General features: G+C 45.9%; 1 protein-coding gene across 1 annotated transcript in view; it reads left to right on the top strand.

Annotated features, from left to right (window-relative positions):
- PTGFRN (prostaglandin F2 receptor inhibitor) overlaps nt 1-26319 on the top strand; it is a 77491-nt gene that overhangs the window by 358 nt on the left and 50814 nt on the right. The gene's annotated exons all lie outside the window — the stretch shown is intronic.

The following is a 26319-nucleotide window of genomic DNA, read 5'->3' as shown; positions in this document are numbered from 1 at the left end:
CTGTGCGGGGGGAGTGGCCCGGGGCCCGCTTCCCGTCGCCCTCCCTACCTGTTGGCCGCCCGGAGCCCGGCTCACCTTGAACTCGGGGCCCAGAAGGTGCCCGCGGTCCCGGCGGCGTCCGCAGCGGGGGCGGCAGCGGGCGCCTGCGGTGTGCCCCGCGGTGGCCGAGCCGGCCGGAGGGTCCCCGCCCCCGCCGGCCCCCGCCGGCCCCCGCCGGCCCCCGCCGAGCCGCCTTTCCAGGGAAGGGACACGACCCGCCAACTTCCTTCTACGAAGGTCACGGGGCGGCCCAGAGCGCTAAGGGAGAAAGCCGGCGTGCGCGTCCTTCATGTCGGCGGTGGCTCGGTTTTCTGCCTCAGTCTTTTTCCTCAGCTCCTCTGGAAGCTGCCTGGCTCACATTTGCACACAAAGACCCGGGGCCTTGGCTTCTCCAACTTTTCCTACCTGTTACTTTTCGTCCCTGTACGGCCCCCGTCTTCCGCCCTCCCCAAGCCTGGGTGCCTCCTGGTGATTCGACCCAGCACCCTCCCCCCCGCCCAAGGAATCTTTTGATTTTTTTTTTTTCCTCTTTCTTCCTCTCCATTTTCCTTTTACCCCATACACACAGACACCATTTTCGTGTATATACACATGACTATGGTAATATGGTTATTTAACATAACGATGCAGCCATCAGCCCTAGAAATACATGTTTGTAAGGTGCTGGAGGGCTGCCCCCAGTGCTTTGATATTCTTTAATATTCTTGGATCCCTTTGGTCTGTGTCAGCCAGAACTGAAGGAGTCCTGTGACCTGCCCAGGGAGTTCCCTTCCAGGCCTCTGAGGAAGGCAGATCTGAATCTTTTGCAGAATGCATGGTGTGTGCTGTTTGTCCCAGCCAGGCCCCAGCTGCACACAGGGCAATCGACTACTTTGCACTTACAGTCAGAGGGTCCCAGTGGAAGACTTCCACAGCCATTCCCATCCTGCTGACACCAGGGCCCCCATTGTCTCAACCCCTATGACTCCTGCTGCTGATGGGCCCGCCTTTCTAGCTGCGACCCTGTTTTCTTTCTTCGTCTTTGAAGGGTTTTCTGGAATTCACTTCTCAAGAGATCTCATCCAGTCATATTGCTCTAGTGGCAACCATGTGCAGAAAGCTTCCAGATCTTTCGCTTAGTTTTGTAGCATGTCTTGTATGGTCTTGGAGCGTAGGGCTTTCCCTTTCCTCCTGGGACCCTTGAAGTTCTCTGTTTGCTGTGATAGTTCATGCCCGTTAATTGGCTGATGTGTCTGGGTCAAACCAGGCCGTCGCCCATGGTTGCACAGATTGTGCACCGCACAACTCTAGGAGCTGCTGCTTAGTTTGTAGCCAATGGGAATGACCCCCTAGAGTTGTGCTGTATACTACCCATGTGCCGGCCCAGTTGGTGGGCCCATGTAGAAATTTGAAACAAATGCCCTTGAGTAGCTATGAATGAGGGAGAAAAAGGGAGAAAGGGCAAAGAGAGATGGGCAAAAGCCAAAATAGAAGTGGGAAAGCCTGGACAGGTCTTGGTTACATGTGCACCAGGGTATCCTGCAGTGGCTGGGCATTTCATGTTAAGTGCTTCATGTTAACAGGAATATCTGAGGTGTCACCAGCCAGTGCCTTTCCACCTAACAGCTCTCAAACTTGGTGTTCCAGATGATGGCTCTGCCCTCAGCATCTCACTCAGTGTGGCTTCTTTGTGACCTCTGGGAAGCCCTCCATGTTGTACTGGCTCCTGAAACTTAATATGTTGATACACAAGCTCATCTTTCCTCTTGTATTGCATCCTGGGCATAATCTTGCCGCCACCGTTCTTTCTGACCTCCACGTTCACACAGTCCCTCAATTTTGTGGCTTTTCTGCCAGCACAGACTCAAGTCTTCCCATTCTTCCTGTTTCTATAGCTATAGCTCCCCACAGATAACTTCTAACATCTCCCTGGTTGACCTTTCCTTCCAGCCTCCCTTCTTAGTTCATCATTTTCCAGAAGGATCAGTTTGGGGGAGGGGGGAGTCCCATCTTTGCTTGTCGGTTATTTATGGTTTTTCTTCCAAGGACATTTCTGCCCCTTGTGTTTGCTTCCCTCCGAATCAAACACTTCATTCTAAGTTTCATTGTGTGAATGTTCTGGCCTTTCCCTTTTGCATGATCTGGGAACATCCCTCCTGCTTCTTTCTTCTCACCTGTGTATTTTCTTTTTCCCTAAAGTTCGCTTCCTCCTTGAAATTTTCCTAAGTCTGCCTCTCAGTGATCCCATCAGAACCCACTCAGCTTCCTGGAGCAGGTTTTCACTTCCGTTTTCTGTGCCTGACCCGTCTTGTCCATCCATTCAATACAGCGTTTCTTGAATCCCCGTGAGAGTCCACAGAGCGTCCCAGACATTTGTCTCCCTGTCTCCCTGAGTGGTTGGTGCAGGTGGATGGTCAGATAGTAAATAAAACAGCTAACTACAAGACAAAATGAAATACCTGACAGAGAAACCAAGTGCTGGTAGGAAGCAGGGAGGAGGAGGATGAATTTTGACTTGGGGTTGATTTTGCTGAAGAGGTGACATTTGAGCTGAGCCTTGAGGATAATTAGAATTTTGAAAGGAAGGGTGGAAGAGCGTTCCAGGAAATGCACACTTGTGGAAGGGCATTAAAGTGTGGATGAGTGAAAGTGCTCAGTTTATTCAGGAAGGGCATGTAAGTGCCATGGCACAGGAGATGGGAGGGGGGAGGTTGTAATGGGAGAGCCTGCTGGAAAGGGATTTGGGGTAGGCTTTTCATGCAGGGCTGAGAAGTCTAGGCCATGGGGGGGTGGATTCATTGGTTTTGGGAGTGCTGCCTGTACTTTTCCTGTCATGTCACTTACTTATCTCACTGTGTATAATTGTCTTGTTTCTGGTCTAAATCCCCACCCTGATTATATCACCAGGGGCAGGATATCCATCCTGTTTAGTTGGGTGTCTGGCACATAGTAGGTATTTGGTAAATGTTGGCTGACTGAATGAATACATCTGTATATCCCTTTACCTGTGGGTAATAGATGGCCATTAAAAGCTCTCAGGGTGAGGCTGACACTACACACTGATGTGCTTGAGGAGGCCAGTCCTCACTAGAATGCAGCCTGAATTAGAGAGTGAAAGGTAGGAGGATCATGGGGAGGGATTAAGATATTCTCTTCATTTGTGTCTTAAAAAAAATTCTTTCAAATCCATTGAAATCGTTTTAAATGACAAAAGCACTACATCTATATTTTCAAATTCAAATAAGAAGAGTTTTCTATTAATTAGGTAGGCCAGGCTGCTTTAACAAAGAAAGAGACTCAAAGCATAACTGTTCAAACAATGAAAATGTCTTTCATAACAGTGCCAAGGGGATGCTTCAGATGAAAAGCTTCTGTGGTATTCCTGCTCCTTGGAGCCATTTTGGCTCCCAGGCTGATGGCAGCTCCCCTGTTTTCCACCCATCTAAGATCACTTCAGTTGTCCTCATCCCCTCTCCAGCTCCATAAGGGGGAAACAGCGTGGAGGAGAATGCATGGAGGTTTCACAGGCCAGGCATGGAAGGGGCATGCATCATTTCTGTTCACATTCCATTCAAGAAAACATAGTCTCGTCACACTAGCTGCAAGGGAAGCCGAGAAGTGCAAAGTAGCCTGGCAGCCTCAGAGCACCCCGGCTGTGGAAGAAAAGAACGGATTTGAGGGGAGAGCTAGCAGTCTCTGTGTCAGTTGCAAAGGATGTAAGGTGAAAAGAAAATGTGCACATCCTCCACTGCCCAGGCTAAGCCACTCCTATAACGTGCACGTGTTCATATGCTCAAGGTCTTGTTTGTTCTTTTCTCTTAGTTTCTGCAGAGGCCTCTGTACCAAATGGAGTAATGATGGTTGCCATTTAGATAGTAAATCTTGAACATCAGGTTTTATTTGATTTCTCTTATTTAATCCTTACAACACTTTGAGAAAGGTGCTGCACTTTTCTCCATACTGCACACGAGGAAGGTGACACCTGGAAAAGTTAAATCATGTGCCCAGAGTCGTACAGCTGTTCCGTGGCAGAGCCAGGATTTGGTCACGGGATTCCATTCTGCCTGTACTAAGGAAAAAACATTGACTAACGTTCGCCATAACCTTACGCTGTGCGTTGCTTGAGACTAGTTTCTGCAGAAAAGGGTGGTCGTGTTTTGACGGCCAGAGCACAGTTGAAAATAGGAGGGTGAGGGGCGGGGGGTGAGTACAGTCCAGATGCGGTTCCTGGAGGAGCTGGACCAGGAACCACCTCCCAGATGTGGTGACTCTGCAACCCCTCTCAGGTCACCACGCCTGCTCAGAGAATTGGGACCAAAAGGCAGCTTCCTCCAGAAAGGTCTGAAGGAGGGGGAAGGCTGGCAGGAGGAACCCTAGTGAATCCATCCAGCTTAACGGTCTTTGAAGTGTTGTGGCCTTCAGAGATTCCTTGGCACTCATTTTAGCCTTGTTAACAGAATTCCTGTATCTGCCAAGCTGATTAATGCCTGCCCTGGCTATAATTATTCTTATTAGCCTGCTGAATAGGGACCGTAGTTGTCAGTGATCGTTCCTTACAAGGCAGTGGGGCTGGTCGGCATTTATATGGCTATTTTGTTTCAGTGATGAGCTGCTGAGCGGATTTTTACCCTGTGGATTGAATGTACATTTTCATATCGGCGCCGTGTCTGGCAGTTAAATAAGGTGTGTGCTTGTCTGTCACTGTGTGTCTGTGTCTCACTTTATCAAATGAAGTTGGGGGGAAGCTGTCAGGGCAGTTCAGAGCTATTCAGTTTAATTGCATCGGTTTCTTAAAGGCAGGGTAGCAAGGCCATTCGACTCTCTGCTTTGGGAAAATAACTTGAACTGGCAAAAATTCTTCATAATTTATCTTCTGGAAAAGGCGAAGCGCTGCAGTTGGCACAGTTAGTGGTTTTCAGATCTTGGAATATTTTTCCTCCACACCAACTGTACAGTCTTTGCAAAGCAACAGAATTAGACGCAGTAGTGAATACTGTTGTGGGCCAGCGATGTGATTTCCAGTAGACTGGAGATAATGACACTGTGTACACGTTTGTGTTCGGTGAATGCTGGTTTCTCCACAATACTCGCTAAGTGTTCGTGTGAGATTATGGAGTCGCTAAGCAGCATGATTCAAGTTTAAGTATGATGTTCTGAGACCTTAATTGCATCCTGCTTCGCACCTTTATAAGCAGCTGGAATGTGAGCATTTACATCACTAAGGGTATTTCAGGGGAATCGGGGAAACACTGGCTAGTGTTGCTCTGTGGAGGATGAATTTTGCTTAGCACCGTGAAGAACAGAATTATGTTTAAGGGTTCAGGGCATGTTTCAGAATGGGTGCTACCTTTGAATCCTGATGAACCAGAAGCAGTGTACAGACCCATTGGGTTACCTCTCGGCCTTAAAAGTGACACCAAGCCAAGAACATCCTGACAGTGGCTCTTCTTTGTCCTTACTTAGAGCTGGTCTGGAGCAGAATTTGGCAGCCTGTGGGCCATGATAGGGTAGGTGTGTCATGATGCTGAGGCCCTCAGCTCCTGGAGCTTAGAGGTAAGAGCTGCCTCTAAACCAGAAGCCCTGTTTACTGAAGAGAGTCATATGGATATTATCACTTCCTGTGTGTACTCTGATCTGATGGAGATTGCTAGTTATCTCTTTTACCTGGTGAACCACAGCCTATTAGGCCTGGCCTGGCCTGGGGATGAGCTGTTTGCGGACGGAGGTTGAGCAACCCAGTGACCTGGCAGGGAGGTCATTTATTCATTCAATGACCCCCAAGAGTATGCAGCCCAGGCACTATTCTGAGTGCTGATTCCTCAGTGAACTGAGCTGACTCAGGTGGGCGATCCTGGGTGGAACAGGTTGCTGCACAGAACTTTGGTGAGTGGTATCACCCCAAAGCGTGGCACCACCTGGATGACTGAGGTGAGGGTCAAGGGCAAGTTCTTGGGAATGGCTGCAGTGAGGGGGCAGGACCAGGAAAGGAAAGGAAAGGAAAGGAGAGTTCTAGGAGGCGTAGTCAGGGACCAAGGAAGATCCAGGAGAGCACTCTGTCAAAAGCCAGCAGAGAAGGTTTAAGGAGACTCCTTAAAAGGGATTGGTCAAATGCTGCCGAAAATGTGGGAAGATCGAGAGGAAGAGGAGCCCTGGCTTGAGAGATTGTGTGTCTAACTCAACAGTGAAGGAAAAGGCAGCATTCACTGACGTGGAGGCGTGAGCAGAGCCATAGCAGACGCCACAATCCACCTTTTCAAGTGGTCCCCAATAGAAGAGCACCGTGAGGGGAGTAGCTTGGGGTGCAGGGACTTGAAAAGCCCTCGGGGCCTCCAGCATGCCTACGGGGAGGCCCAGGCTGGGGAGGACTGTGAGTCTGCACTCAGGGAAGGTAGGGCAGTGAGGGGTATTCCCAGGGTACCCCTGGCCTTGAAGGTCAGAGTGCGAGGTCATCTCCCAGAGAGGAGGGAAGGGCCAGGTGGAGGGCGAATATGCTGGGAGCAGTACCGTGTGGGAAACATGGTCTCAGCTCTGCTTTCAACCTTTTCAGCCCAAAGAATGGCCACAGAGTTCCCAGACATGCCAGTTAGAGGTTCTCTGTGTGTTCCCTTTCAGTTTCTGCACGAGTGGAAAGTTCTCCCCCTGCTCTCCTGGATGTCTTCTTCCATGTTGATTGGTGGAATTAACCTACTTTCAATAGCTGCTTTTAGGCCTTCAGCTGTTAGTGGAATCTCCAGCACAGGGACTCTGTGGCCGTTTCATAACCCATCTTTATCTCCTCCTCATCAGCTAAGAAGATTTCATGTTACAAATAAGCCATTCCATGTGCTTTTCTAAAATGGTTTCTGCTCTTGGAAATCCCTTACATAGAGGAAAAGTAGGCCTCAGGCTTTGGAATCTGCCCTCTAGCAGCCCTCCGGCCCTGGACAGGCTTCTTAACCTCTCTGAACCTCAGTTTCTGCATCTGTAATATGAGATGGATATCTGTCTTGCAGGTTTGTCAGGAAGATTAAGAAGAACGTATCTAGAACAATGCAAACATTACATTTTATGTGATTCCCTCAGACTTCGCTCAAGGTGGGGTCTAGGGGCCAGCAGCATTGGCAGCCCCAGGGAGAATCTCAGGGCCCAGTCCAGTCTGCTGAATCGGAGATTGCATTTAAACCAGATCCCTAGGGGATTTGAATGCCCACTAAATTTCGAGAATCCCTAGCCTGGAAGGGAGCTCATCATATAGGTTATCTTGTGGCCTCGGCTTCCTTGTTGAACTCTGAGGCAAAGGCCATGGTCAGAGTCAGAGCTAGAGGAAAGTGGGCCGGGGAGGGCTCTATGGGCACATGGCAGGTGTTTAGTTGGCCATGAAGGATGGGATTAGTGTAGGTCTGTCATGTCGGCAATTGGCCTGGTTTCATGACTGTTACATCAAGTTTGGCAGCCTGGAAGCAGGGGAGGGATATGGTATGATCTCTCCATGGGATGAGGGATGCAGGAATCTGTAGGGAGCTAGTGACAGCTGTCATGGAGAAGGTTGGCTAGGGAGTATGGCTAGGACAGGCAGGTAAGTGAGGTTGGAAGCCCTGATGAATTGCAGAAGGTTGGAGGGTAAAAAAGATTCAAAGGCTCACAGGAGTGAGTGGTTTGGGAAGGTAGGAGGTGAGGCTCCAAAGAGGTAACTTCTGAATCCATGGTCTCAGAAGTGGAAATCCGAGGGGGCAGTAGGCTGAGCGGGCAGTAGCCAATATAGACACTTGGCCAATTTTTACCATTTTGGGCATTTTGGCCAATTTACCTCTCGTGACTGACTGGGTTGGGCCTGGGTGGATGCAGAGACGGTGGTGTAAAGTTTTAGATGCATTATGTTCTGGTGTTGTAGGGTAAGGGCAGTAACCTGAGACTAAGATGAACTCAGGGCTGGGGAGAAACCAATATGGGGGTTATTTCCTCCCCAAGAAGTTTCTTCCTGCTTTTTACATAGCCTTTCTTTTGTGCCAGGCACTGCACTTAGCATATGGGAACTCATTTAGGAGGGCTTCATAACCCATGAAGTAGGTGGTTATTACCCCCATTTGATAGATGAGAACACTGAGTTGCAGAGACATGAAATAACTTGCTCAAGGTTATAGTACCTGACAGAGCTGCTGGGAATTCAGACCCTCAGGCCTGGCTCCAGAGTCTGGACGCAGAACCCATAGTGTGCTGTTCTGCATCTCCCCATCAGTATAGATGCTCAGAGTCAAGCATGTGGTTGAAAACAAAACATAAGAGCGGGATTGATACAATTAGCCAAAATGTGATAACATTTGTTTCCTTGTCTTTTAAAACAGGAGGCGTAGATTCTGGCCCTTGACCTTCCACTCACTAGCTTTGTGACTTTGGACAAGCTGCTGATTAGCTCTTAGCCTAAGTCAAGTGGGGCCTGGGCTAGTTGGTCCGGAAGGCCCCTTTCCACCTCCAGAACTCCTCAAGTCCACGCTGAGCCCCACTAGTGGCCGTATAGGCTGCTTGGTCCAGCCCTGGCGTCCCTGGCTCCTAGAGCATCTTCCGCAGCACTCACCTATCTGCAGCGTGCCCCTCTCACCTCTCACCTGCCTGCCACCTCTCCACAGAGGGTTGGCTGGTGCCTCAGAGGGCTCTGGGAATACTTTGTTGTTTTGTTCCATATTGGCAACTACTTTCTCCTTCCAGATCCTCTTCCCTTGCTGGGAAACAGGCCATCTTTTCCGGCGGTTCTTCAGGTTATGAAGGTGTCCGACCACCAGGCTCCCTGCAACCTTAGATGGACCTCTGGGAGCAGTTGCAGAAACAGAGAAAGCAATGGGCATTTCTAGATGGCAGACTTTTTCTTATTACTAATTTTTTTCACCGGGGGTGGGGGGGGGGCAAGTTTTGTTTAAGGAAATCAGCCAGAAGTAAGTTGGGGTTGAAATAATTCTCAGTCCTCAGAAAGGTGACTTGTGTTTTCTTTCCCCCTTTAGCCTTTAAGTCTAGGGGAGAGCCTGGCACATGGTTTTGCTGCTCAGGCTCTCCTTTTCTGAATACTCTCCACACAGAAGAGACAAAGACATCTTAAAATGTGTCCAAATATTGACACTAGTTTGGATTTTCCACTTTCCTAAAGGATGGGAGAGTCGAAATTCAGACGTTTCCAATCAATAGCCTTAATTAGCTGAGAAATGTGTTCCTCACGTTTGGGGACTTTCTTCCTTTTCATTCTCTTAGTCTGAAGGGGGAGGTAGAAGTGATTTGGGCTGCAACACTAGCTAAAAGGGTGTAACCTCCATGTTGTTGCTAGGGAGCTGTGTTTCTGGCCTTGGTCTTTGCTGCAGCCTGGCTACTTTGGGACGGAACTCTTGCTGCTGACCTAGTGGTGTTCTCTCTCACTCATCTTGGATGTGAAGATTTCTCAGGCTTATGGAGAGCCTTCTAGGGAGTGAGTTCTCACAGATGTTAAAAGCGGCTGGCTGGCTTGCACAATCTTGGAGGTGAAGAGGTGCGTTGTGCATCATAAACGCACTGTCCCCTAGGATGTCCTCAAAGCAGAGTATTAGCCGATTTGGTGTCTGTCCAGTGTTGCTGCTGCTTTGCTTAGATTGCAGTGAGGACTTAAAAAAAAACAAAAAACAAAACGAAAAAAAAAAACCCACTTTTGGCACAGCTATTCATTTTTCCATTTTCCGAAGGCTGGCATGTCCAAGTGTTTTCTTATTTATTAGAAGACATTATAGTCCATCATCTTCGATTGAGAAATTCATCCAGTAAGTTTCAAGTTCAGGCCGTAGTGCCTAGCCCAGAGCTGGGCACTCGGTGGGTGCTTAGGTCGCGCAAAGTGAATATGGTTGTGAATAAATCATTTGTGCCCAAGCACCACCCTATTCTACAATATAAGACATTTCTGCTCTTTCTTGTGATCTTAATTTTTAGGACCTCAGCAGCATTTAGGGACTGTGTACTGTGTTTCTGACACTGGGAGATGGCAAAGGAATTAGGAAATGGGGCCAACCTGGAGACCGAACCCATTATAACAGAATTGATTGTTGGTGTTTTTCAAACATCGAAGCGGTTGAATCATTAGATAGCTGTGCATATGGGGCTGTCAGAATCAGGGGGAGAAGCAAGGCCAGGAGCTGTTATTATGGAAAGGCTCCACGGAGCAGGTGGGACTCGAAAGCCATGTGAGCCAGGAGCAGTGTAGAGCATTTCAGGTGGAAGATGACCAGTGTCATTTCTTAGAGGTGGGAGATGATCGGCGTGGGCAGATTGGCATTCCAACTGGGAATTAACTGACTTAAACTGGAACAGTAAGAGGGACTTCAGGGGACATGGATATTAAACCCTTAGGAGGGGAGGTTGGCAGAGAAGCAGAATGTGAACAAAGTCACCCTGAAAGGTGTTGGCAGCATTGTCAGCACCCACAGAGCAGCTCAGAGCCTGCATGCACAAGGCCGGTGAGGTCTGCTGGGGCCTACAGGAAGTAGCCTGCTAAATTAAGGTGATAAGTCAGGCCATAATCCTATTTGGGATTGTTTCCTACAAGGATAATGGCTCACAAAACAATCACCGATAGTACCCTTAGGTAGTTGATCAGAGTGTTTCTTCAAAGGCCTAACACTTGATAAGAGCCACAGATAAGTTTTAGAGGAAAGATGGGGAATTTTAGATGCCTTTCTGTGAAAACCAGGTTTATGCAATCATGCGGTCTGTTCAGAGTTCCACTTTAATAACAGTTTATCCCACCAATAAGCTGCATTCAGGACATCAGTACAAGTCCCAGAAGGTGTCATTTTGTACCTGGCTTGTGGGTAACTGGAGGAGGTGGGCTTTGTCAGCACACCTCTGTAGTGTCACAGAGGTAGCTCCATTTGCAGCCTGAGGACCCACGGGAGTCATTACAGACCTGAGTGAAAGTTTGGTCCTGAGGAAACAGCACTGCTAAGGCAAGCTCTGTGTTCTGTCCAGCATGTTCGTTGAGGGCACCTGAGCCTCAAAACAGAGAGCAGTGTGAAGAAAGGAACACACAGTCAGGTTTTGAGGACTCCTCTTGATGTTTTCCCAGGTGACCCTCACTCCATGCCCTTGGAAACGACCACATAATCTAGGTATGGAGCACTCCCCTTTTGTTGATATGTCGTCTTGGAATTAATTCCATCTGTTTGATTCTTTGGAGCCCAGGTCCAGCTTCGCTGCCCCAGAGAGGATGACACATTCAGATCCAGGGCAAGGTGGCCCAGAACACATTCCTTTTTCGCAGGTGCTCATTGAGCCACTTCCTTCAGAGCACAGCCATCAGTTGATAATGATCTTTTTATTAGGAGGGGTATTTGTCTCATTCCAGCCATGAAAACAGGACTGAGTCCATTTTCATTTATCTGAGTATCCAGGAGTTCAAGTCCGTGAGTGATTAATTTGTGTGCTTAGAAAACATCTGTAGAGCAGTATGCATGTACATATGGCATCTGTGCTGCCTGTGACATAAGACACCTGTGTGAAATGCACATGTGAAATCTTGAGATGCAAAGGAGGCAGAGGTTATCCATGTGTCCTTGCTAGCTTTTTGTTGTTGTTGTTGTTACTCCACTATTCCTGAGAGAATGGCTTGTGACTCCATTTCTAGAATCGAGCATTGGGGAGCAGAGTAGGAGAAAAGAGAATGTCCCCCCCCCCCCCCCCGCCATGAATACAAAAGGATGGACAAGTCTTCATTCTTCTTCATGAGAGTTTCTCCATGTTTCTTCCTTGGCAGCATGTGTGGAGGACAAACGACTCATAGGTTCTCATAATTGTCTCCACACTCCCTCCACCCCTTTCTCCCTTTGTGGTGTCGACACAATTTCCCCCATCCCAAACTGGCATCTCCTCCCTTTCTGGGCTTCGTCTTGGTTGTCCACAGTATGGAGAAACAGACTTCTTTCCTTGCAGGGCAGGCTTCAAGTGTCTCGCAGCTGCATTAGTCCCAGCCGCAGACCTGACTGCTTGTCATCACTGGCCAACAGCCAGCTCTGGTCATGGCTGAGGGCAGGGGCAGTAGAGCTGCCGGTGGCAGGAGCCTTGTCTTTCTGTCTGCCTCCTTCGAGACTCCTACTTACCATCTACTCTGTGCCAGGCATGATTCTCAAGCTCTGGGCACTTGAGGACGTAGACACAGTCCCGTGACTCCTGTAGCTGCCTGTCTAGATGTGGAGGTGTGACACACGCACAGGAAGAAAGGTGGCATTGAAGAAGTGTCCAGGATGGCTAGAGTCAAAAAAATGTTGAAAGTTTGGAGAAAAGGAAGAGTATTGGAGGCCAGTTCAGACAGAGGTGCTCTTTATAGACAAGGTAAAATGACTGACCTAATCCTCTCTGCCTATTTGTATTACTACCTGTGTCTCCTCTGTACCCGTCTATGCATTCTTTTAGGCTTCGGTGCCTTGTCCATAGTGAGAACCTTCTACAAGGTTCTGAAGCACCCAAGTACGTTGGCTTCTCTAGCCCCAAAGAAGAGCGGTAATAAAACTGATCATCAGAACTTGGGATTTGGAATATTGTGATTTGTGTTTCACATCCCAAGGGGCTGAAGTCCCCACTCTGAGGTCTCTTGACTGCTACTGTGTGTTATGGTTGCTCTAGCCATGTGTGCTTCACTTTCTGTGATGAGCTTAGCAAACAGCTTTTTTGAAAATGATTGATCAGGGGACTCCAGATTAGTTGAGCGTCAGCCTTCGGCTCAGGTCATGATCTCAGGGTCCTGGAATTGAGCCCCATGTCAGGCTTCCTGCTCAGCAGGGAGTCTGCTTCTCCCTCTGCTCTTCTCCTCACTTGCATGTGCACTCTCTCTCTTTCACTCTCCCCCTCTCTAATAAATAAAATCTTAAGAAAGAAAGAAAAGAAAATGATCAGGGGTAATTTCTTTCTTTCTTTCCTTTTTTTTTTTTTTTTTTTTTTTTTTAAGATTTTTATCTACTTATTCATGAGAGACCCAGAGAGAGAGAGAGAGAGAGAGAGAGAGCGAGCCAGAGGCAGAGACACAGGCAGAGGGAGAAGCAGGCTCCATACAAGGAGCCCGACTCAGGACTCGATCCTGGGACTCTAGGACCATGCCCAGGCTGAAGGCAGGCGCCAAACTGCTGAGCCACCCAGGAATCCAATCCGGGGTCATTTCTGATATACATGAGATTAAGTAACTCCCATTGACTGACTAGACAATGATCCAAAGATTGGTTTCTAAGATTCCAGTTTGCAGAAGTTCCTTGAGATCGGCCTGATGACAATCATTCTGTCACCAGGCGTGTTGCTGGGCTGGGACGTGGTGATGAGCTGGGAATGATCTGGGGCTCCCAGTCTTGTGAGGGGCTCCCAGTCCCATGAGGGAGGCAGATAAGCAAACAGGCTGCTAGCAGTGGCTGAGCCAAGTTGACCCTCAGCAGACACATTCAGAGCTCTGGCTGGGGACCAAGGCAGGGGAGGATCAGGAAAGGCTTCCGCAGGGTGGACTCATGAGCCCACTGAGTCTTGTTTATCAGTGGGGTTTTATCTGGCTGAGAAGGGCTGGGCTCTTTGTTTTAGGCAGAAGGAAGAAAATGAGTAAAAAGTGGACCTATACCTATTTATAAGAGTGTGCTGGTCTTGCATGAAGGAAGAAAACCCTTTGTGGTTGGAGTGGAGGACCTTGCAGGTTCTTCAGAGGGAAAGAGCTGGGACTGGAGAGAAAGTCATGAGATTGGGAAGCACTTTGAATGTTACCTGGAGGAGTTTAAGCCTGATGTCGTGGGGGAATTTGGTTGTTTGTTTTCTTTTTTTCCTTCCTGGTTCTGTCTTCCCTAGAATGCTTTAAGCCCCTCAGGTCCTTTAGTTACTTGTATTTTAAGATTCCCACTGTTGGAGAACTTATCTCTTCCTGGCCTTTCTGCATAGCTGCCACCCTGTTCCCTCTCCTCAGCTCTGATACTGGGCAAGGTACTGGCTCATCACCTTCCCTGGTGATGTGGTTCAGCACATACTAGGTGTGCAATAAAGAACTGCTGAGTGGAGGAGTGAAAAATCGGATTGAGGGAGCCAGAGTCTTCTGTCCAAGGCAGATTACCACACTATTCATCACTGGGCCTGAGTGGGGAAGCTGGGCAGAGACTGCCACACCACCCACGGCATCTGGCAACATGCCTAGAGATGTCAGGGGTGGGCCTGAAGGCTTTGTGGTGGAAGAAGGGTGGACAAGGCAAAGGAAAAGCAGGAAAAGGATACCGGAAATAGTAAAATGGGGAGAGAGGACAAAGCTGCTCACCGTAGGGAGTAGAGGAGAATTTCAGCTACTACCTTAGGTGCCTTTCATGTCCACATGCAAGTTTAAATCCAATAGGAAGCCCCATTCTCTTTACTAGAGGCTGAAAGGAGGACCAGGTGTTCCCACAGAACTTGGCAGACAACATTGACTAGTTCGAACATGGGGAGAATTGAAAATGGTTGAGTAGTGACGGATGCTGGGCAGTGCCTGGTCCGCGAGCGCTGTTATTTTGATAGAACGCTCTAGAGTAATCCTTGTGGATAGATAGGCCTTTTCTGCCTCTGGTCCCCGGACAGAATCGTTCTAGTCATTGCATGAGTATTGAGTTATTTTGGTTCTTCTTCAGTGTGGCCTGCTGCAGAGCGGTTTTTGCACCTGTCCTTTGGTCACCTGACTTCTCTGAACCTCAGTTTCCTTATTTAATCCTCTCAAGGTTGAGTATTCAATCATGTGAACAGGATTTGCAGACTATAAAGCAGTGCTATAAATGTAAGGTGGTTTCTTGTCAATTACTGAGTCCTTGAGGGCAAAGCGGTCTGCTCAATACTTGGTGTACTGTGTCCGTTAGGGTTCCATCAGGGAAGGAGAGCCCCCCTAAATAGAATGGAAGAAGGCGTGTGTTAGAGGGATTAATCTTTACACAATTATGGGAGGAGCTGGGGAAGTGACAGCTTGGAGAAGCAGACCTGGAGGATCAGAAGAGAAGCACTAGTCAGCCCTCCTGAAGCACGGGTGGACAGGTGGAGGCCTGCAGAGGGACCTGGGAGCCATGCAGAGTGGGGTGGGGAAGTGGGGATGGCTTTGCAGCCAAGCATCTGGTGGTCTTGGGGTACACGTTGGTCGGTAAGGATGGTAGTTGGGAAGGAACCTGGAGCAGAAAGAAAAACAAGGACAAACTAGTGCCGGCCAGCACCTGTGCATCCACCTCTCATCACCATTAATGATGGTGATTGCCAGAGCATGAGGGCTGTGGCTTCCCTGGCTTCTACCTCCCAGATTCACACGCTCTTCTAGTCTAACTCTTAACCTGGAACTGCACAGGGAGGAGGAGTCTGGGAAAGTAGTTCCAATTTGGCCAAGCAAACACTGTATCCTCACAATTTCGTAATAGAGGATTCAAGATTTGGTAAGGCTCTGGCCTCCCAGTACCTCTCAAAGGCCACGGAACTGGAGGTGACATCATGGTTATATGATACAGCATTTCACTAGTAAGAAGTGCAGTTAATGATCCGGTCTTTTAAGCAGTGACTTACAGTTGTGTTTCTCAGTTGCTGGTGGCCCTGCAGCTCTGTCTCCCCTGCCATCTCCTGTCTGTAGTGCCACAGGTGCTGGTTATCTCAGCCCCAAGAGCTAAGTCAAGGTGGATTGGTCCTGAAGAGCCTGTCCCTTCCAGTAGAGTCTGTCTCCTTTCTATATCAGAGTTCTTGTTTGGCTCAGGGATTATAGATACTTACTCCTCCTTGCTCTGTGTGAAGACTCCAAGATCTCCAGGTATGAATGGCTACAGACTAGAGGCAGAAGCTAGCATGTACAGATTAGGTGAGAACCAGGTTTAGATCTCCTGACCACCCTTCTCCTCCCTGTGGTCTGTTGGGCACACCGCCACTTCCTCGTGCTTCGGCAGCCAGCCTGCGCCACCAAGGAACCAGGGAGTGCCTTCATGGTCATCTCAGCCCTTGGGAAAATAACACAGTTTGTGAGATTTAATGGCCATACCTGGACTTGGTTGTCACTCAGAAGTCTTTCGCCTTCTTGATTGTCCTCTCTGATATCTTCCTCTGTGACCACAACCTCTTCCCTTTACTCCTTTCAAATTCCCCTGTGCCAAAACAAAACAAAACAAAACAAAAAACAAATTCCCCCTCCCGTCTCTGGAACCTACTCTTCATCCTCACTGTGATCCTTGATCTCGGACATTGCTTTGTCCAGCTCACTGGGCCATTCTCACCATCCTGGACTCTACTCCCTGTGATGTATGTTTCAGCAGTGGGCTTGTTAGCATCCCGGAACCCTCTCCCGTGCTCCTTTGCTGGTCCTCACACTCCGGTTGAGTGATCCCCACTGACCACTGTCTCTGAGCCTGAGCTGTATCAGCTTGCTGGGGAAAATCTCAAACCCTGCCCACCCAAGTTTCCCAAAAGTCAGGGTGTCTTTGCCGTGTGTCAGTCCTCCTTGTGTTCATTCTGTGATGGCTTCCAAGTACCCTCCTTCTAATACTTGTTCTGAACCTTTTCCATGGTAAGGGTCTCAACCCCTCTCTGCTACTTGACGGAGACATTGGAGACGAACCTAATGTCCCTCCAGCTTTTTCCTCAAAACTTTTCTATAATTTTGCCCATCCTTTTCTCCTAAATTCTAACAAAAGTAAGGGCTTTAGCTTTGGCTCCTTTTTCTTCTTTATGTAAATACTTTCTCGCTGTGTGAACCTCTGCAACCTGTGGCTTTAAACAGGTCTCTGCTTGGGCCTCCCCCAAGCTCCAGAGACACACAGGTGACCTTGGAACAACATGGGTTTGAACTACATATGCAAATTCACTTACATGTGGGCTTTTTTTTTTTTTTTAAAGATTTTATTTATTTATTCATGAGAGACACAGGGAGAGAGAGGCAGAGACACAGGCAGAGGGAGAAGGAGGCTCCATGCAGGGAGCCTGATGTGCAACTCCATCTCAGATCCTGGGATCATCCCCTGAGCCAAAGGCAGACGCTCAACCGCTGAGCCAGCCAGGCGTCCCAACTTTTTTTTTTTTAAAGATTTTATTTATTCATTCATGAGAGACACACAGAGAAAGAGAGAGAGAGAGAGAGAGAGAGGCAGAGACACAGGCAGAGGGAGAAGCAGGCTCCACACAGGGAGCCCAATGTGGGACTTGATCCTAGGACTCCAGGATCAAAGGCAGGCGCTAAACTGCTGAGCCACCCAGGGATCCCAGGACTTTTTTTTTTTTTTTTTTTTTTTAGTTTTCTTCCTTTTTCTTTTCTTTTTAAGATTTTACTTATTAGAGAGAGGGAGACCAACATAGTGACAGAGAGCACAAGCTAGGAGCAGACGCGGGGCTCCATCTCAGGACCCTGGGATCATGACCTGAGCTAAAGGTAGATGCTTAACCAACAGAGTCACCCAGGCGCCCCTACATATGGATTTTTTTTACAATAATAGTACTATAAATGTATTTTCTCTTTCCTATGATTTTCTTAATATTTTTCCCTAGCTTTATTGTAAGAATATATCATCCATATAACAGGCAGAATATGTGTTAATTGACTATTTATGTTATATTAATAAGGCTTTCAGTCCAGAGTAGGCTATTAACACCTAAGTTTTTGGAGAGTCAAAAATTTTTATGTGTATTTTTGGCTGTATGGGGATGTCAGCGCCTCTAACTCCCATGTAGTTGAAGGATCCACTGTACGTGACATATCCTGACTCCGACCCCTTCTGACAATCACCACCACTACAACCTGAGGCCTGGTTTCCATCATCTTGTACTTGGCTTACTATAAGGTACTCCATACCCGTGTCTGTGCTTCTAGATTGGCCCTGCCATAATCTCTTCTTCACACTGCAACGGGGGCGAACTTCATCCAAAACAAGGTCTGTCATTCCCTAGCTTATGTGCTTCCCATTTCAGCCAGAACCCAAGGCCTCTGGCCCTCATTCATTATAATCCAGGTACGCTGATCTTTTTTCTATCCTGTGAACACACCAAGCTTGCTCCATTTTAGACCCTTTATATTAGCTGATCTCTGTGCCTGGAACAGTCTTGCCCCAGAGCCCCTCCCCCTTTCCTCTTCATTCTGGTCTGAACTCAAGGTCAAGATGACTTTGTGAGAGGGTCACCTTTCTTGACCACGCTGGCTAAAGCAGCCTATACCCCTCAACCCCCAGCCCCAGTCACTATCCTATCAGGTCCTTTATGTTGAGAGCATTTATCAGCCCTCCGGGGCTGTTCCTCCTTAACTAGAACACCAGCTTCTGATGAGTAGGGACCCTGGGCTGCATGTCCACAGGGCCTAAAAGGTTCTTTAGGGAACCAACAGGGCTGACTTTCCAGAATAAACTCCCATTTGCTCCCTTTATCTCCTCTGGCCAGCTTTGGATCTTTCTCGTGGTTGTGCCCTCTCTTTATTGCCTCCTTGATCCTTCCGTTTCCCTTGGCTCTTTCTCTGCGGATCCCACATGGCGTCACTGCAAATGCACTCCTGTGGCGGTTACCAATGATCTGCGGTCATCAATTCATTTTCTTTTCTTAGCGGTTCTCTCCCTTGACTTTTCTGCAGGTTGGACATTGCTGTTCATTCCCCCCTCCCCCCCCAAACTGGAACATCACAGGAGTCTGCTGTAGATACCATGCAGGATGCAGGGTAGGTAGGAGGCAGGTCCTGCCGGGAGCAAGGAGATGGGCATGTCCAGGAATGAATGGCAGATGTATTCTCAGCCCTTTCTTTTTGAAATCCTTGCATCCTGTGGCTGCTAGGATATAAGCCTTTTCTGGTTTTCTTCCTAACTGCCTGAGATTTTTTTTTCTCTTTCTTCTGCTGTGTCTGAAATACAGGAGATCACTATGGTTTGTCCCTCCGGCTCTTCTCCGTACAATCTTCTGGTGACCTCAGTGATCCCACATCCTCACCGTTAAGGCGGGGTTCCTCTTCACCCACTTCCCTCCATGCGTGTGATTCCATGTTAATTTGGGGAGCTCAGAAACCTTTAGGGGGTCTACCTCCCCACTGCCTGGTGGACCTTTCACCTTGCCTAAATCACCTGGCGCTCTTTCTGCAACTGGTAGCTTCCCTGTGCTGTCTCCCTCATGCCACCAGTCTGTCAACTTCTAGCATGGCCCTCAGAGCTGCTGCCTTTCCATTCCTGGCATTGCCCTGGTTTGGGTTCTTATGTGTCCTCTGTCCTCATGTAGAGGGCTCCCGACAGACCTCTCATGTGTCCATTCCAGTCTGCCCTTGGTACACTACCCTAACTCCCGTGCTCCCCACCTGCCCCCTCTCCTGCTCTACCCTGGTCTTTGTTCATGCTCCTTATTTGAGCTCTAGTCACCTTGGTCCACAGTGTCCCCTGTCCAATGCCCCACCTCCCAGCCATTTTTCAAAGGCCTCATCCAAATGTTGACACTTGCATGAAGCTTTCCATTGATCCCTTTGGGTGGACATGCTATCATTCTCGAACCCCAAGGCATTTGTTAGTACCCTGCTTTGGTTTTTTTCTTTTTTTTTAATTAATTAATTAATTTTTTAAAGATTCTATTTATTTATTCATGAGAGACACAGAGAGAGAAGTAGAGACATAGGCAGAGGGATAAGCAGGCTCCCTGTGGGAAGCCCAATGTGGGACCCAATCCCAGGACCCCGGGGTTAAGCCCTGAGCTGAAGGTAGACACTCAACCCCTGAGCCACCCAGGTGCCCCTCTTTGGTTTCTTATATGTTTCCTTATATTGCAATTTTCACATGGACCTGATGGCCCTTAATGTACTCTGAGTCTCTTAAAAGAAGATCCAGAGACTGATTGACCCTTTCTCTCCCATATCCTCTAGCACATGGGCTTCTTGCTCAATAACTCTTTGTTGAATGAGTAATACTGTCTTATATTTGTCTAGTGTACCTCAGCGAGGTCTTAGCTGAACCTTTTTTTTTTTTTTCTCTTTAATGATTATACGGCCTGCTCTAGTAGAACCTTATTTGCGTTCAGATGGGATTTTGAAGTACTGCCATATGTGACTTCATTACACATTCTCTGCTGGCTGTAACTTGTTTAATGTGTACATTGCTGCATTTTCATCACTTAGGGAAAGCTGGCACGATCTCTTCCTGCCAGAGCTCTCAATGGCAGACGTGAAGAGACAAAGGTTTTTCGTTTGTTGAGTCAGATCCTCCAGTTAAGGCTCTGTGAGAGCTTACAAATTTGACCTTCTCTTTGCTCGTCTCTGGCTCACATGTGGACTGGGAACTGCATGTGAAAATCCATAGCCCCCCAGTCACTTTTAATGGCCTCGTAAGGACTCAGAAAGAAGGATTTAGGTGTCCTTTGACAAAGCAAACTGAAATACCATAAGCCCTTTGTTAAAATATTTCAGCTCTACCTGTACCAATGGATTCAGTAACTGCCAATATTTATCTTACAAATGGCTCAGGTTGGAAAGTCAGATTGTTTGCTTCTAGGCAGTTCAGTGAGATGATAAAATTTGAGCAATAATAGAAACAATTGCGAAAAATCCTTCGCAGATATGCTGTACTCTGTGGGTCTTGATTTAGAATAATGTTGATGATAACCCAAGAAATAAAATCTACATATTTCCCATGGATATCATGAAGGGGTGGAAGAGGGTAGATAAATACAGTTTAGTCTTCATTAGCTTGTCTCTCTTAATGATTCCTCACGGTTGCCGGTAAGCACTTATTATTGAAACAAGTATTGCAGGAATAGCTTACCTTGAAAAACTTGCCTGCCTTTCTTTCCTATCCCCATCCATTCTACATAATACAAGAAAGTGGAAGGCATTTATTTATCCCCCTCTCCCCCCAAGTACTTCAAAGGTAGGGAAATGGTAATCTGGAAATAATGACATCTTGCTTCTTAGTTATTCATACCGCTGAAAAGTCACAGCAATAGGATTCCAAAAGTCCTTCCTTTGTGATTTTGGGATAAAGTTCTTTTCACCTTTTTTGAATATGAATGTCTGAGATGTTAGAGTTAGCATTGCTTAAAATAATAAGGGCCATAGGTCAGGAAAGGTTTTGAAGAAACTGGAAGTTACTTTTAACAATTCTGTTTCTAACAATTCTGTTTCTCTTGTCTAGCCGTTTCATACTGAGGATCTGTAATATTTCCTCTTAGGACCTCATTGTTACTTTGCTGCCTATCTGGTTCACATTGCCCTTGGAGAATTTCAAATATTTTATAGGGAAATTCAAGCTGTTTTTTCTTCCTACTAAGAGCAAGGAAAAAAAACAATAGAAGGTGGCAATATTGAGAGTGCAATCGAAAGCAGACCAGTCCAACCTATCTTTGTCTTGATAGGGCTGTGTAAAGGCCAGATGAATCTGGGTTTGGGTCCCTCATTTAATAGCTCTAGTGACCTTCAGCAAGTTATTGAGCTTCTCCGAATCTCAGTTTTCTCGGTTTCAGTCCTTTGTCTTGTCAGTCCTATGATAGGGGAGGTAGTATCTACCTTAGGGTTCTGTTCTGTGGGTTAATTAAGGTAAGTTATAAATAGCACCCAGCTCAGTGCATGGTATAAGAGACACATAGGATGTTATTGTTCCTCCTTACACTATACCAACCTTACTCTTGAGAGATATTTGCTGATGAATCAAAGTAAACAGATGACAAAATAAATGAGAAATGCTTTTATGATTTTAGCTGAAATGATGGATTCTTTGATTAATCGGGTATTTTGTTTTATTCCCCTCCTTCCATTAGTTTGTTATCATTCTTTCATTTTCGTGGTCATCTTAGAGATTAGAATATACATTGTTGACTTATTAGTGTTTAGTAGTGGTCCTTTTATCACCTCCAGGATCATGCAAGACCTTAGAACATGAAGTACCAAAAAAAAAAAAAAAAAAAAGAACATGAAGTACCATTTATTCCACTCTTTTCTCTCACTTTTCGTGTTGTTGGTGTCATATATTTTTAATTATGCATATATTTTAAATTCCAGAAGGCATTAGTAATATTGTAGTATATAGTCAATTTTCAGTAGATTTACACAGTTATCTTTTTTTTTTTTTTTTCCATCCTTTCTGTTATCTTTCAGTTGCTCTTTATGCCTTCTTATGTTTCCATGATTCCATCTGGGATCATTTTCCTTCCATTTGAAGAACTCCCTTTAGTATTCCTTTTTGGTATTTCTTTAGTATTTTTTAAGTTAATTCTCTTTCCATTGTTGGGAGTTGGTGGAAAGCACATTTATTTTGTTTGCCTTTTAAGGAAATTTTTTTCTGTGTAGAGTTGTAGGTTGGCAGTTACGTTCTTTCATTACTTTAAAGATGTCATTCCATTGTCTCATGAACAGTGTCTGTTAAAAGTCAGCTGTCAATTGTGTCCCTTCTCTGCTCTTACAGTTTTACCATGATGTTCCTAGGTGTGGTTTTCTCTGTATGTATCCTGCGTAGTATCCATAGGACTTCTGGAATCTATGGCATAATGTCTTTTGTCAGTTTCACGTCTTGGTCATTATCTCTTCAGAAGTTAATTTTGCCTGATTCTACCACATTCTCCTGGAGGACTCTTACACATGTTTAACCTTTTCTACTGTTTCGATATGTCTTGTACACTATTTACTGTACTTTTCATCCATGTTTTGCCTGCTGGGCTTCAGTTTGGATAACTTGTACTGACTTTCTTTCTGCAACATCTAACCTGCCCTCAAACCTTTTTGACCTCTTAATTTCAGATATTCTGAAATTAGTTCTAAAATCTCAATTTGATTTTTTAAAGATTTATTTATTTATTTATTTATTTATGAGAGACACAGAGACAGAGGCAGAAACACAGGCAGAGGGAGAAGCAGGCTCCATGCAGGGAACCTGAAGTGGGACTCGATCTGTGGACCAGGGATCACACCCTGAGCTGAAGGCGATGCTCAACTGCTGAGCCGCCCGGGTGTCCCTCAATTTGATTTTTTTCATAGATTTTAGGTAAAGGGTGAAATCCTGTTGTCTATTTCTGTAGGAAATGAATCATTTATTTTAAAGTCCATACTGATAATACCAATATCTAGATCCTTATGGATCTATTTCTATTGTCTGTTGTTTTTATTTTCTCTTGTATTCAGTAATTTGGTCCTGTCATATGGAATGTCTCATAAATCCTGGTTGAATACTGAAAAACTGTGGAGACTCTGTATGATGTTCTCTTTTTCCTAAGAAGATTTACTTGTATTTTTTCTGGTAGTCCAGCAGAAAAAGAGAAGCTCACTGTGATCCAGGGAGGAATTGAGATGTTTTGAGACTGGATTTCAGTGTCAGTGAAAGCTAGTGTTTTCAGCTTTGCTGGCACTCCAAGGGCATATGGGCCTTCCAGGGTTGTAACCAAAAGCCTGGAGTGTTTACTATTGTCTACCTTCCTTTGTAAAGTCAGAATTCCAATTTTTGTCTCCCCAGTACTGAGAGATGGTTGAAAACTTTGCTTAACCTTTTAGCCTCCTCCTATTTACTTTCTTCTTAGCTTCTCAGCCACTTACTCAACCCCAACCCTTTCCCTCCCAGTGTAGCTTTCATGATGTCTGTTTGCCTTGAGGAGAAAGCAGTGCAGCATGTCAGCCTTGCTTCTCTGCTGTTGCCTTTCTCTCTGGGGCCCTGGCTTCTCAAACTATGATTTTCTAGGGGTCCATAATTTTACTTGTCTTCTTAGCCCTTTGAGGTGTTGAAATACTCTGGAGCTACTAACTTCTGCTTAATTTCTGGCCTGCATCACTTAAAAGTTGGCAAATGTTCCAAGAGAAAAAGCAGTGGCCATTGTGGTGTTCTTCTGTGATCCTGGCCCCTTGATCCTACATACCTTGTTTATGCACCCTGCTTTCAATTAGCTATTTCTTGCACTTTATCTGTCTTTTGTAGTTGTTTTCAGGACCAGAGTTGATCTGATGCAAGCTGCTCCATCATAGCAGAAAGCAAAAATCTCCCAGAAGGGGAAATCTTAATTATTGATCTTTTGAAATTTATACTCTACTTACCTCTTCTCTTTCCAAAAAAGTATTTGAGGCAATTTACAGTGAAATACACATGCACAACCAAGAAAGACCTTAAAGTAAGGTTAAAAAAAAAAACCCCAAACAAACCCAAAAGTGCAAGGGCAACAGAAGAAGGAGGAAGGTATAGAGATAGAAAAAGGAAATCATTAGAATTTTTTTTTTTTTTTTTTTTTTTAGAAATTTTGACAACATATGATTTCCATCATTGACCATCATATTTAGTACTGAGCTTGAAGCTAAGATACAAATCACAAGTGACTTTGATAGAAGTTGGGGGAAACAGGACTTGGAATTTGGTATAGAAAAAGAGAGATGAAGTTAACAGTAACAATTAGATTGTTATTTTTTGTTTGGGCCTTTTTTGTAGGCTTAGGCAATTTTTTTTCCTTTTTTTTTTTTTTCCTTTTTTTCTTTTAAGACAGGAGTTAGCAGACAGTAGAAGGTGCTGAGAGTTAGCTATAAGGGTTTAATGGAATCAGGACATTGGGATGTGGTGCTGGGCCACGTAGGAATTGGGAGTGCTAATGCTTTGGCATAGAAGCCTTCATACCACTGCACAGATGTGATGTTAGAGTACCCTTATTTTTCTTGAGTTTCAAAGGTACTCTGGGGCCATGTGAACTGGCTTGAATGCAAGAGATACCTGCACACTTCTTGTTTTGGGGAGGAAGAATGTACAACGGTCCATCAGTAGGTATTTTTTTCTAATACTGAATTTTGAGGGAGTTTTATCATACGGATTCTTGGTTATTGAACAACACAGTAGTGTCCCCAATAGTACTTTCAAGGCTGATAAGGAAATGCTTTTTTTTTTTTTTTTAAGATTTTTGTTTATTTATTTGAGAGAGAGCATGAGTGGGGTGAGGGGCAGAGGGAGAAGCAGACTCCAGAATGTTGGACGTGGGGCTTGATCCTGGGACTCTGGGATCATGACCCAAACCAAAGGCAGAGTCGGTGCTTCACCAACTGAGCCACCAGGTGCCCCAAGAAATTCTTTTCATGTGAAGGTTTCTTATATTGACCCCTAAAAGCAAATGAAACCACAATTTAAAATTGTTTCTTTGTAAGGACATATTTATGGAGAGCTGAATTAACACAGTTCAGTTACCTCTAAGGGTCTGGGGCTGTTACTTTGAAATACTGGTAGAGATTGTAAAATTGGAGGAAAATTTTGTTCTTTTTCCCTCAGTTATCAACTGTTACAAGAGGTTTTGACAAAAATTGGCAATGTGTGGCTATGTAGATATTCTTTTTGATTTGAAGAGCCATATGCTTTAATTTTTACAAGTTACATTTCTTTAAAAATATTATTAGCTGTTATTTAACAATATTAAAGGGAATCCGTGCTGAGTCCCAGACTGCTCATAGCAAGTTGAAATTCTGTTACCAAAATTTAAAATCTTGATTTGTATGGAAGAGGATGTCTCTGTTCTGCATGCAAGACACTGCTTGGGTTTATATCTTTTTGGATTAGAATTTGATCTTTCAAGCATCTGTTCATACCTGCTTTACTTTTCCCAGTGGCACAATAACAGAGCCAGCATTGGAGGTATTTTTGCAGGTTGAGTTGGAACATGGAGGCAGGAGTACCCAAGTGATCCCAGGAGAGATGAGGAAGGCTTCACAGAGGAGGTGGTGGTGGAGCAGTTTCTTGCAGGAGGATAAGGAGAGCATTCCAGGTGAAGGAGACACAGAAGCAGGGGCCGTGGGTCACGAGAAAGCATGATATTTGCAAGAAAGGAATGGTCATTTGTTTTGTTGGAGAATAAACTTTAGAGAGTAGGAGAATGGCAGGAGATAAGGTGGTAGCTATGGGTCAGACCATGAATGACATTGTATGTCTTTTATTCACCCATTAAGCAAATATTTATTGAGCAACTGCTATGTACCAAGCCCCATTCTAGGCACTGGCATTCAGCAATGAACAAGGCAAGTCAAAATCACTGCTCTTGTAGAACTCATATTCTAGTAAGAAGAAACAAATAATAAATAATAGTAAAAATGTACAAATACACATAAAGTGTATTAGTGGTAAGTGATAAGAAAATTTGGTGGTACACAAATGTGTGTGGGTGTGTATGTGTGCGCATGTGCACACATAAGAGGCTGACCCAGGAATTAAGATCTGAAGCTGGTTAAGGAGCCTGCAGGTGGAGTATGCACCACTCAGGGAATGTGTAAGAGGGTGAAGTAGATCTGAAATAAGGGGAGAGCATGACTGCCTACCATCCAGGGAGTTGGTGGGAGGTTCTGGAAGCAGAGGGCTAGGTTCGGTGAGACCTCTGTGGCTTTGGGCTTTTACCTGAGATGGGGAGCAGTTGGCAAATTTGCAACAGGGTGAT

This window comes from Vulpes vulpes, chromosome 8, assembly GCF_048418805.1.
Source record: "Vulpes vulpes isolate BD-2025 chromosome 8, VulVul3, whole genome shotgun sequence".
NCBI classification, from domain to species: Eukaryota; Metazoa; Chordata; class Mammalia; order Carnivora; family Canidae; genus Vulpes; species Vulpes vulpes.
This window is presented reverse-complemented; position numbering and strand designations above follow the sequence as displayed.